The following is a 13,542-nucleotide window of genomic DNA, read 5'->3' as shown; positions in this document are numbered from 1 at the left end:
GCAACAAATAGCAATGTTAACCTCGCTGTCAGCAGTACATGGCAGGGCATTGAGTGATGCATATCGTAGAAAAGGAGAAAAGGGAGTTTGGCATTAAGTAAAAGAATTTACTATTTTCTAGAAAAGAGGGGATTGAAACAGGGGATTTAAGGGTTAATAGGTAATTTAGAATGATTTAAGCAATAGATGCATGAACATATGCTGTACATTATGGACCCCCTGAAGAAAATCTGTTACCTATCAAAATTGTGCTGAGCTGACAAGAAAAAGGGGGGCCTCTGATGGAAATTGCTGAGCTTGCTGAAAATGCGAAGCAAAAAGTCGACTGCACATGCGAAGACATCTAAGTTCGAAAGTTCAGTGGTGAGGAAGACTAGAACAGCTTCATCTCACCAGACCCCAGCCTCATTTTTGGGACCACTGACTCAATAAAAGAACGAACTACGTAGTCACAGCTAATTTCCATACTATGCGGAGAATGGGTGGGGATAGTTATTGAATATGTATAGGCGCTATCGAATATGCATGACTTTTGTGAATAAATACGGAGATTTGGGAAGCTGGGGTACACAGGATTTGGGAGGATTTTGCCCCCCTGTGTCCGGCGCTGAATAAAATATGTACTTACTTTACAACCCTTGGTTGTGGAGTTATTACCGTGTATCAGCAACACTTGCAAAAGGATCCCAATCTTTTTCTTTCCTCCCTTCCTCCTGTTCGCAGCCCTTTTATTCACCCTTTTTCTTTTTTTGAAAAACGCCAATCACTTGGTTTTTAAAATTTTAAAAGTTTAATAATAATAAAATGGTTATAAAAATAATAATACAATTAGAGTAATAAAATTTAGAGTTAGGACAATTACAAGACAATATAAAGGAAAGAATTACGGATGTCCGGATGCTCTTGGACACTAAGTCAAGAAAAGCATGCCTTGTGAACAAAGGATAACCTTAAAAGCAACAGCCTGTTGCATCTCATACATGATGCATAAATTCCTTGCAAATTAAAAGCTTTTCTGGTTTTTGTCAACTTCTTCCCCTTAATCCTGGTGGTTCCATAAAGATGGAGAGAAGGTGGAAGAATGTCTTTTCCGATGAGGAGGTAATAACTCTTTATGGGTCCTTTCGCTCTTATCTCTGTGCGACGAATTTTTGATAGCTTCTTGATAGCTACGGGTAAGGGGACCTTGGGGGCTTATTTCACTCTCCCCTTTGCTCTCTCTCTCTCCCTTTCTCACTCTGTATGGGAAGAGGCAGTCTTGAATTTAAGCTTTAATGTCAAAATAGGAAACTGCACCTGAGCACTGCAGTGGTGAAGCACCCTGCCTGCAAACTCACTAGAGGCAAGCCACTGCTGCCACGTGGCAGGGCAACCTGCAGCACAGACGGAATCAGGGCCAAGCTCTCCCTGAAGTCCTGGATAATCTACCCAAGGAACTCACAACTGCTTCATAGCTCTTTAACTCATTCAAGAAATAGGAAACTATAGCAAGCAGAGATCTCCCCCACCATCTTTTTCATATGTGCGTGTCACACACCCACTGTGACGCTGAAAGTAAAAAATTAACAGCTTACATTAGAATATACTGAAAATTTTTCTTCATCTAGCTTTGTAGGTTCCCTTTTCTATATGTAGCCACCTCCCATTCTGGGAAAAAAAATGAGCCCTATTTTTCACAAGTGTTTTGTATGCACAACTTTAGTTGATGTTCTAGATACACTGCAAGTAGTTAGCACTTCCAGAAAAACTAATAAACAAACAAAACAAAAAAACTAAGGAAGAAAAACACATTTGGGTGCATGAAAAAGGACTGTCTGGAGGGAAAAATGTTTCTCATTGACCTACTAAGCCACTGGTTTTACCTTTAGTTTAACTTTACACACTGAGAACCACTTGATTGAACAGCCTGCCTCGACTCAAATTAATAGCAGGTTTTGCTATGTCCCAGCTGTAAACTAGTTTTTCAATCCTAGAGTACAGTAAGTTATGTATTTCAAGATAAAAATCCCAATGCAAATTGGAAGAAATTTCGTACTGCATGAGGTGTGCACACAATTAATTTATCTCCAAAAGTCAGTTTACAGCTTTTCTCTACTAGGATTGCAGTAGCTGCCACAGCTTGAATACACACTTGCCAGCCTTGATTTACTGGATCTAACATCTTTGATAAATAAGCCACTGGTCTCTTTACTCCTCCCCACTCCTGAACCAAAACCCCATGAGCTACCCCCTTTTCTACATTTACGTACAGATGAAAGGGTTTTGCTAGTGAAGGTAAGCTTAAAGCCAGTTTTAACTTCAGTTTTGTTAGTTTTTCATAATCTTCTTTGGTCCATTTTATATCATCTCTCTCTGTCATTTTTTTCATACAAAAATTTTACTGCCTGTGTATATCCTTCAATCCACAATCTATAATATCCCAATAATCTGAGTAGTTTTCTGATTCCCCCCTTTGAAGAGGGAGGGGGAAGGGATAGAATTCTTGCTTTTTGGTCTGGGTTGTGCTTCTGACTACTCTTACTAATCAAGTGTCCAAGATATTTTACCTCTGATTCTACAAATTGCAGCTTCCCTTTTGATACCCTTAATCCTTTTCCCCCAAGAAAATTCAAAAGCTTTATAGTAGCCTCTCTAACTTCAGCTTCAGCTTCCCCAGAAACTAAAAGACCATCCACATACTGGATAATCAGTATTCTAAAGCTTGTCCAAATAAGTTTGGAGATTCAGTAAACCCCTGTGATAGTTTTGTCTATCTTAATCGCTGTTTTCTTCCAGTCTGTGGATCCTCCCATTCAAAGGCAAAGATATCTTGGCTCTCCTGGGCTAATGGGCAAGCCCAAAAGGCATCTTTAAGGTATTTTTAATGACAGGAACTGTGAAACTCTCTCCTTTTGCCACTGTTACTTTTACAGTATCTTTGCTTACACTATAACCTTTTGGAATATTTAACAGACAGGTTCTTTCTGCCCCTGTGTCTACCACAAACTCCAATTCTTCTTCTTGGGGACCCATTTTTAAAGTTATCACAGGCTCCAGATGGTATTTGTCCCCAAAAAAATAGACCCTCTGACATCCTTATTCTTCCTCGGTGCCCATCTCTTTAAACATTTTCAGATCTGCTACCCTCTTAGGACAATCTCTCCTAAAATGACCTTCGCCCTTACAGTAAAAGCAGACATTCTTAGAATGTTCCTGAAACTTTGATTGCATTGGGATTTTATTCTTTCCTGTTCCCCTGTCTTTACCACCGTCATATCTAGGAGTAGTGCCTGTGGGTTTTTTATTGTTTTCTTGCAGTTGTTTTCTTGCATGTTGACTGCCACAATCTTTGCTTTTCGTTTGGCTTTGGCCACAGACTTTCTGAGCGTTTTTTAATAAATCATCTAATAATTTGTCATGCCAATCTTCCATTTTTTCCATTATCTGGCCAAGCACAAAGTTAATCCTTAACAAAGCCTTTTTCACATCAGTCTCAGGATCCACTCTGGAACACTGCCTCCTATTTCTCCCAAGTCTGTCCAACCACTCAGCTGAAGCCTCCCCCCGCCCTGCTGTGACCCAAAAGTCCCCTCAACACTTTGCCCTCGAGTTGCTGCTCCCCCTATTTCCCCAACAATCAAATTACAATACTCATTCATATGTTTTCTCCCCTCCTCATCATTTTGACCCCACTCAGGACTCAGGAGGTGCAGTTGGCATTTTGTCCTCCGGGGGGGGGGGGGGGGGGGGGCTGTGGATTTTCTTTACTCCAGGCTTTTATGCCTGCAATTCTGATCATTTCCCTTTCTTCTGGAGAAAATAGTATCTTTATTATTGACCGCATTTTTTCCTAAGTATAAATGTTTGAACTTAAAAATTGGTCTAATTGTTCAGCAGTGCTTATGAGATCCTCCAAAATCCCTTTGATTTCCTTTTTAAAATTCCTGACCCCAGAAGAAGTCAAAGGAGCATTCACAAACTCAGTTCCATCCCCTCCTATCGGGACCTCTCTTAGTGGAAATAGACCAATTTCTTTATCCCAGTCTTTTTCTATAGCCTTTCTCCCGTGCTGTGAGGAAGAGTCCGGAGAATGTTGCCTTCTAACTGAACTTCTTGTGTTCCTATAAGGGGCGTCCTCTAGATAGAAAGAGTTTCTCCGAGCTGGGGCTGCGGTTACCGGGGGAACGGAGCTCCAGACAGGAACGGGGTGAGGGGAGGGCATACCACCGAGACTCGGTCCTCCAAAGGCGGAGCACGGGCAGGGTGTGCTGCCGGAACCGCCAAGGGAGGGTCAGTGCCGGGGGTACCAGCCGGGAGCGCGGTCAGCCCGCACGAGGTAAATGGCGGCTGGGTCGGTGGTCCCCAGCAGAGACAAAGCAGCAGCGGCGGTGCTCAGCGCAGCCGGAAATGGCAAAGTCGCTGGCGATGGGTCAGAGAAAACAGCCGCGGGAGGAGCGGTCAAGGATGGGACGGGCGGGACCGACGGGAGCCTGGCAAGCGAGGCCGCGGAGCAGCCGGTCGGGGCGGGGGCGGGGGACGGCCGGGCAGCCGCGAGCAGCGGGACGGGGACGGGCACAGAGGCTGCGGGCGGCGAAACAGGGACCGGGACAGGCGGAGCTGAAGCGGGCAGCGCGCCGGGGCCCGGGACAAGCGGCTGGGCCGCGAGTAGTGCGGGCGAACGGGAACGGAGGGGGCAAAACCTGTGAAGGATCCCATTCCTTTCCTTTTCCTCTCTTGTTCCCCTCCCTTTTCTTTCCCTTTGTCTTCTTTTTTACTCGTTTTCTGTCCCATTTTCCAAAATCTTATCTAGTCATTCCATGCCTTTGTTTCCCACTTTCTCTAACAACCTGAATACCACCTTCTTTCAACTACACAAAAAGTCCTATTTCTCACAATATCATTTAACACAATATCATTCAATACAATCCACCTCCCTCCAAGGAAATAAAGTAAAGCTCAAAATAAACAATCTACATTACATATACTTCCATTCATCTACATTTACTCACCTTTATCTCTCACTCTCACACACATTGACACCCTCAAGCCTGTTCATTCATACTTCTGGACTTCACAATACTTTTATATACTTTCATTTGCCCACGCTCACTCACTTTTATTTTTCACTCACTCTCACATACAACAGCAAGGTACCTTTTACTTTCAAACAATCTATATTACATATCCACATATCTACATTTATTCTGAGTGCTCTTGGAATGCAACCCTCATCCATCAACCCAGCAGGTTTAATCCAGCATGTATCTCCATTAATCTTGGATGTCCCCCGATTCTGCAGAATTTTAACACACCTATTAGACTTTTAGGTGTTACTGGCCAGTTCTGGTGTTCTTGGATATCCCTCAATCCAACCGTAATCCCAGATTCTCTTGGATATCCTTTAATCCAGCAAATTTATGCCCCTCCAAGGAAAACCCTCTCTTTTTACCCTTTTATTTTTCTCCAATTAATTATGCCAAGAAAGCCCTCTTTTTGCCTTTTAATTCTCCAATGAATTATGTCAAGAAAACTCTATTTTTAAAATTTCCTATTTCCCCCCCCCCCTCCCCCCACCAAGGTGTCCCACTCCTTCCTGGAGACCCAGTTCCAGTTTCCCCGGGGGGGGGGGTGTTCTTTCACTCTTGTTTTCACTCTCTTCGTCTCTTTACTGGCCGTTTTTCTCTCGAAAAAGACGGAAACGCAGCGTGGGAGACTCCTGCTCTCACTTGGCAAGTCTGGGATAACCAGTTCACCTCTCATTCACATGCATTCATCCCCCCCTTTATCCACCCCATCCCAACAAATACTCACCTATCCTCTTTCCTTGGGTCTTTGTTCTTTGTGTACACATTAATCTTAGGGGCTAATTACTGCAGTTTTAGGGAATCCTTTCCCTTTTCTTTGTGTAATTGTCTCCTTTTGTCCCTGGATCAAAACCTGCTTCTGTCGGTAACACCAGGGGAACAGAGTGAAGCTGCCTAAATAGGGCAGGACCCGTCTCTTCACTCTGAGTCTCCTAAGGCACCGGCAGAGAGGTGTTAGCAACCATCCTCTGCTACCATAATTGTGAAAAACGCCAATCACTTGGTTTTTAAAATTTTAAAAGTTTAATAATAATAAAATGGTTATAAAAATAATAATACAAATGGAGTAATAAAGTTTAGAATTAGGACAATTACAAGACAATAAAAAGCAAAGAATTACGGACGTCCAGATGCTCTTGGACACTAAATCACAAAAAGCATGACTTGTGAACAAAGAAATCACCCTTAAAACAATACACTTGTTGCATATTTGTTATAAATTTGCGCCACAATGGATCATAATCCAATTACAATTTTATTAATTACAGCAAGTAGAATATGAGCAAAGACAGCGCTGGATGACAGGGGAGTCTGCGCTCCACCAACTGCTGCCCTGATCAGTTCAAACAGCCCCCTTTTTATTCCATTTTTCATGAAGTAGTGGGGAACCCTTTTGTCTTCCTGGAATTTCTTGCAAGCCAGTTCCTGGAACGTCTTGCAGTTATCTTATGTTTGCATAAGCAGTCTCTGATGTAAGTGATTGCGGTTATCTTGTCTTGCATAAGCTGTGTCTGTTGGCTGTTTGCATATCTTCTGTTGCCTAACCTTTACATTGGGCTTAACATATATCTTAATAAACAATACCCCAGTCTATAGTTTCTCACAATTCATATATCCTTCATGGTTATGCATACATTCTATTTAAAACAAGAAACTCTGTCTGTTGTATGTCAACTGTTCCTTTAATCCCCATGGAGTCTTCAAGTCTGAGCAAGGCCTGAAGAAATTAGCTTCTTCTGATAAGAAGCCATAAATTCCTCTCCTTTGGAAGATTTAGGTGTTCTTCGAAGCGAGTATCTCATTCCTAAAAAAAAAAAAATTCCCCCACATACATAGTCTCTATTTTAACATTATGTTGGAACCTAAAACTATATTTAACACACTACTTAAGAGAATTAATACAGCATAACTTTCTAACATTACACATATAATATTCATTGTAATATTTGCGAAAAGCCAATCATAAAATATGCATTTTTCACAAAAAATATAAATGCTTAATTCATTAACTTAAGTGAATTCTAAAAATCTCTGTTTCACAATGCTGCATTTTGGATTCAGTATGGGAATAATGTTGATAACACACGGATGTTTTGGTGGTTGCTGAGCAGTGCTGTTTTGGGGATGGTTTTTATCCCCTACACATTTTATTTTTTTCATTTTCTGTTTTTGTTTTGTGTCCAGAATGGTCATTGCCCACCCCCTGCCCCCCAGCTCTGGGAGTATCGCGATGGGTGAGAGGCAGCCCGGGATCCTGCGAGGGTTGGAAGCCAGATTCTGCTGCTTCCTTCCGGTGGGGGTGGTTGACTTCGGGCAGCCACGCAGCGTGTGCGTCTGACTGGAACTGCTGTTGCCTTGTGGTTTTTGTCTGTTTCTTTTTTTTTTTTTTTTTAACCTGACAGCCCGTGCCCGCCCGGATACCCTGCGGCTTCTGGTATAGCTCGTGAGTCTTTGCTACACTTTGCCACTCCGGCTGTGCTCGCTTTTGCTGTTCCAGCCTGCTGCTCTGACGTTTCCTCCTGCAGTCCATTCAGCTTCCCGAGTGTCACTTAGACTGGCTGCTTCCTGTGATTTTGCAAAGGAAGTCCCTTTTCTCTCTCCCACTTACTTGTCTGGTAAAATGGGTCCTTCTATTGCTATGTAATGTTAGAGGAATACTAAACTCAGGAATTAGTTCTCTCAGCAACCTTTTTCAACAGTTGTTGCATCAGCTTATTTACAAGTGATATAAAACTTCGATAGCCAAACCAAATTTTATTTCTATATCTTTTATTTTAAAGAAAGCAAGCAAGCAGCGCTGGGTGGCCAGGGAGTCACCGCTCCACTAACAGCACACACCACTACAAGTTCACCAGAGTATATATACTGTTTTTAAGACTACAAAGCATTTTCCAGTGTGCTTGTGTTAGTCCAAATTAGGAAATATCAATAAGCTGGGATCAGCAATTTCATAATCTTTCCAGGTGGTCGTTGGCTTCCTGTCCTTGTGGTTGTCTGGAGGGAGGCCTTACACGAGTGTCTGTTACATGATTTTTGTCAAGTGCATCAAACTTTTTATTATACATAAGCATTTAGTCGCTTTGTTGCAATATCCCTTTAGCTTTACCACAACCTCCTCTATTATATTCTAAGCGTCAGTCGTCTTGCTACCTCATCTCTTTTACTCTAAGATACTTCTATTTCAATGCTTTATTTGACTATTCGGTCAGAAAGTTTCAAAACCGTTTTTGTAGTTATCCCAGGGAATGCATCCACTTTCAACACAGCAGATACAAGCATTTGCTGATTCCACTGCCAATTTACAGGAGTCACAAAAACATTTTTCACACATGGATAGGGCTCTTCCCATCCTGAGAACATCTCTAAAATGACAGACTGCTCAAAATTATAGCATGTAGGCATCTGAATAAAGTAAATTTGCAAATTTACAAATGGTCCTCATGGTTTAGGAGGTGTACAGCTACAGTTTTCTTCTCTTTCTGTCTTATAGTATTTTGTTCAAAAGGTGTCCAACAAAGATTTAAGAATTCAAACAATAATAGACTTCAATCCTTTGCATCTCAATGGCAAAATGAAAGCCCCTTCCTGACCATTTAAACTATAGAATGTCGCTATAGGACACGAGAAAGCACAACACGAGCCACCTGCCACTTTGCAAGGTAAAAGAGAAAGTTTATTTTCTGACTCTAACTTTTATACTTTTACAAAGGTGACAGTGGATTGGAGAGTGAATGGGCCACCTCTCCAAAGACATTGGACAAACCACTAGTACATCAAGTTTCTCCACCCCCATGAAGGAATGCAAAACAATATGTTATTTACAGAAACTGTGTGGGAAAGTTTTCCAATAAAATGTAAACTCAGAAGGCTTTAGAAAAACTTAAGAATCAGGGCGACAATAGAATTATTTGAATAAATAAAAATGTGTATGAATTTCAAAAATGCTAAATTTTTGTGGAAAATTAAAGAAGGGAAATGACATATTAAAGTGCTTTCAGTATTAGCTGTATCTTTAGATATAACAACATTTTAATGATGTAGCCAGTAGCTCAGTGACTTCACTAAAACATTCCATTGCTAGAGAAGGTTTTTGATCAATAGCAAAGTCTTCCTATCTTTACTGTCTTCTCAGGAATATGTGCTAGGGAGAAATCTCTGGGAACATTGTAGGAGTTGAGCAACCCCACCTCCCCAGCAGCTATATGGGGTTTGAGAGGTGTCTCAGTTTCTGTTGGTTGACTGCACCTTCTTCATTCTTAAATATTTAATCTCAGTCAGTGGTGGTTGAGTAGTTAATTTAGAGCATATTCACAGAATCAAAGAATATTCTTAGTTGGAAAGGACCCAAAAGGATCATCGAGTCCAACTCTTAAGTGAATGGCCCATACAGGGATTGAACCTGCAACCTTGGTGTTATTTGCATCATGCTCTAACCAAACTAAAATATTTAAAGAAAAGTTCTTGTTTTTTAAACAAATAAGCTTGAAATCTGGCCCTCCAGTGGAGGGGAGAGTCTGAATATTCTCAGCTTCTTCCCCCGGGATGACCACTCCCCTTCACCACTTTGTGCTGCTGCCCCTGCTGCCTTTAATACCGAAGTTCCAGGAGCAGGGTGGGAATAATGTAGGATAGCACTGAAACTGTAACCCTACCCATACCTCGTGCCTGAGTTGTTCTCTTTAAGGGCTTCTTAAATATCTTTTAAGGATCCCTACAAAGGTTCTAGTTCCTTAGGGGAAAAAAATTTAAAAATCATATTTCTCCTTGGATCAGGAACTTATCTGAGCATCCTTGAACAAACATATAGGATGTCTTGTGCTACTTACAATCATAGTGGCTGATCCTGAGTTGTCCTGTACAGACACCCCTTGTTTACAAGCAGGATGGTATGCATTTGTGTAATGACAGTAGCCATGAGAGATTTACACTGCCACTAGGTACATTAAGTGATATTTATTCCCCTACAATTCACCAAATTCTTCTGCAATACTCAATTCCACTACTTGGTTCCATTGGGATTAAATTTCTGTAAGTTGAGGCTATTCCTTTGGAACTGTGCATTTCACTTTTCTACCTGGTTCTTCACAAATTTCTAAGTTCAAATTCTAGAGGGCTCAGCCTTAGTCTGATTCTCTCAGATTTCCTCCTGCTTTATATAAAATATCATTGTTGATTTGATAGGTGAAAGTGATTTCTTACAGGGAGTCTTGTACATACTCTGGTAAGCATCTCCTTTCATCCCCAAACTACAAATTCCAGTCACTAGGCCCTGCAGTTTGAGCTATTTATATCTTCTAATGCTCCTCCCCCCCCCCGCCCCCCTAATCCAATTGTTCCGATTAACCAAAGAATTTACTAGCACAGGTCCTGTTTTGGTGCCTGCATAACGCTCTAGAAGGTTGGTTACAAATTTATTGTTGTAGGCACATTAACAAAGGCTCACTCCTCCATCACATAAGAATTACACATATAATATTGGAAATGCTCACAATTTGACCATATCCTTATGTTAGGAGTGGCTACCTTGTCTAACAGCTGATGCCCAGAACTCCTGCCCAGCCACTGGAGCCCAGTTTTGTGTGTCCCAGGGACTCCAGGGCTTCTTCCCTGGCTGAGGGAAATGGTTGACACTTTCCCATTTGCAGGTTCAACTGGTAACAAAGCTGAGCTTGTATCCCAGAGATCCCCCACCCACATACAGGACACACAGAAGACATACACAGGACACTGACATGGCCAGTTACACAGACTGCCACAGATAAGGCACTGCCTTCAACAGCACCTACATATAGGATTTGCATAAAACAAACATAGGCAAGTCCCCTTCCTCCTATTTGACTGGTAGAAATTAAAGGTCAGTAGGGAAGACACACATGATACTGTCTAGATTGACAAGCACATGAACATTAATGGATCCCATGAGTACCGACACCAACCTTTCTGTCCTTTCTGTACACCTGACTATATTCCAGACCCTCTTACCTGTTTCTTGGGTCTTTTATTTGCCATCTGGTCACCAAACATGCACATACTCATCCCACAGGCATTCCACATTTAAGTCATTCTCCAACAGACATTTGTAAGATTTTACCTTTTCCAGCAAAAGCCACATTCTGTTTTGGTAGCTGCCAGAGTTTTTTCACTTTTCTTTGTTTTCAGCTGTTCAATTTTTTTTTTTTTTTTTTTTTTCTTCCTGAGAGTCTCCTAACCCTCTGGAAAGGGACTCTGTCTCTCCTTCTGGAGGCCTCTTCATACCAATTAAAAAATACATCCCACATAAGGTGGACTATTTCATCTAAGTTAAGGTACCTTCTAGAGTGAATTGTTTTGAGGGATCTTTTTTTTTTTTTTTTTACCCCAAATCCCAATTATCTAAGTACCTGCAGGCTTTAGGAGAGAACTGCATTTACATATAGTACTCTGGAGTTCTCTTTGAGGGCAGTGAAACTTCCTTTGATTGTCCGATTCCCATTTTCATTTATTCAGAGGAAACAAAGGAAAGTCAGAGGGATTTATGTGGCTTGGATCCTCAGTGAGGGAGTTCAAATCTAGGCCTTTCCATGGCAAAGAGGAATAAGATAAAAGGTTTGGGCATTCTGGAGAAGACAGAGCTTTGACTTAATCCCCTCACAGCAATCAACCATGTTTTTCTTCTCCAATGTGACTAACCATAACCAGAGACTGAAGAGACCCTCCTGGTCACTGTGTCTAGCCTGAGCTCACCATACTGGTTGAGGTTGGGGTCATCAACAGTGAAACCAAAGGAGGCTTATGCTAGAACTAGACACAGAAGAGGGTTAATGGGGTCACTCACACCAAGAGCTCACACCATTCTTCTTTAACAGCTAGGGCTAATCACTCTGCAGAAGGTAGTCTGGGTGGCTAATGGATACCAGAAGAGAGGATGCTTTTAAGTAGTGGCAGAAATCAATGCCCAGCTCTCAAGAATCACCATTCACACAGATGCATTCATTCATTAATTCATACCATATTAATACTAGAAACCAACCCAGTCTTTTCCTGACTTACCTCTCCTAAATTTTACCAGAAACAGAATTACAGATTTCTTTTCTCTTTAAGCCAGCAATTTGAGTCTGAACTGACCTTTACCAAAAGTTTGGATTCAGCAGTCTCAGCATGCCACAGGAGCCTACAGATGATCATTGCCCAAAGTCCCAGTAAGGATTTCAAAAGGTCCTGTACCTTCTGAGTGGCACCAAGGAGTTTTGGCAGGGAGCAACCTGTGGTCCTCCCAGGTGAAGCATGATATGTGAATCTGACTTATGGCTTCAAATTCGTCATGGAAAAAATGGAATACAATTTACATCAGATCAGAACAGAAGCTATTGGAGAGAGCACAGAGCAACAGACAAACAGTCTCTGCTGATGTGAACTCTATGTAAAGTGGATACAAGCTTTTATACACTTCAAGATGCTGTGCCAAAGACAGATAACGTAATGTGAGTTATTAATATCTGTCACATACATAAGACCACAGAACTGCTCAAGGCTGGTTTAGAATCTGCTTTCTTTAGCACAGAGACTGATCGTGAAGGTTACACAGTGATTATTGTTTCAGGAGACAGGGTGAGAGTTCAGTCAAGAGACCCATGAGACAGGATGAGAATTGACTCAAGAGGCCCACCCAGGCCTTAGCATTTCTACTTCCACAATAGAAATGAGTAACTGTAAAATTCAGAAAAAAGGATGATCTCTTAAAAAATTGAGAAGAGACATACCTTCTTTGAGAATTATGTAAAAAATATTTTGAGAGAAAAATCTATATATTTGGAATTATTTAAAGTAGAATTTCCTATTCTTACTTTAATTTTTATTAGTCCTATTAAGCCCCAATGAATCTAAGTGGAAAGATATCTGTGCAAATTAACTACATAGAAGAAAATATTACAACTTTAAACTGATTTGATAATTTCCTTGTAACACTGGCAGCTACAACCCTCCTACCTATATAACAGCTGATATATTCATAAGCTGAAGATGTTTCTAAAACATTCTACAAATATGTAGAGGCAGAGAAAGAACTTAAGCAATTTTATTTTATTTGTGCCAAGGCCTGAAACAGGTTTGATTTTTTCCTTCAAAGATAGGCACATGAAGTTCCTTCCTTTGAGAACACAAATTGACAGCCCGGTCAACTGAGATAAAGACCCAAATTTAAGGCTCATGCCACAGCTTATCCTGTTCTTCTTTCCAAACAAGTAAGCATGCAAATGTTGCTTGACAGAACAGATAAAAGTACAGTATCAAGAAGAAAAAGCCTTCAAGTCACAGAATGCTTGAGGTTGGAAGAGACCTGTTGAGATCATCTAAGTCTAACTTCCCTGCTCAAGTAGGGCCACCTAGAGCTGGCTGACCAGGACCATGATATCTCCAAGGCAACTACTCTGGCCAACTTGTTTGAGCGCTCAGTCACCTTCATAGTAATAAAGTTCTTCCTGATGTCAATACTTTCTTAACC

At 41.3% G+C, this 13,542-nt stretch overlaps 1 protein-coding gene across 1 annotated transcript in view; it reads left to right on the top strand.

Moving 5' to 3' along the window:
• Nucleotides 1–4,130: 4,130 nt before the first annotated feature.
• Nucleotides 4,131–13,542, top strand: part of LOC116806853 (transcription factor RFX3) — a 259,764-nt gene continuing 250,352 nt past the window's right edge. The window contains exon 1 of the mRNA XM_072923087.1: nt 4,131–4,315. The gene's annotated coding sequence lies outside the window, so the exon portion shown is untranslated. The remainder of the gene's footprint in view (nt 4,316–13,542) is intronic.

Source organism: Taeniopygia guttata, chromosome W, assembly GCF_048771995.1.
Source record: "Taeniopygia guttata chromosome W, bTaeGut7.mat, whole genome shotgun sequence".
Taxonomy (NCBI): domain Eukaryota; kingdom Metazoa; phylum Chordata; class Aves; order Passeriformes; family Estrildidae; genus Taeniopygia; species Taeniopygia guttata.
This window is presented reverse-complemented; position numbering and strand designations above follow the sequence as displayed.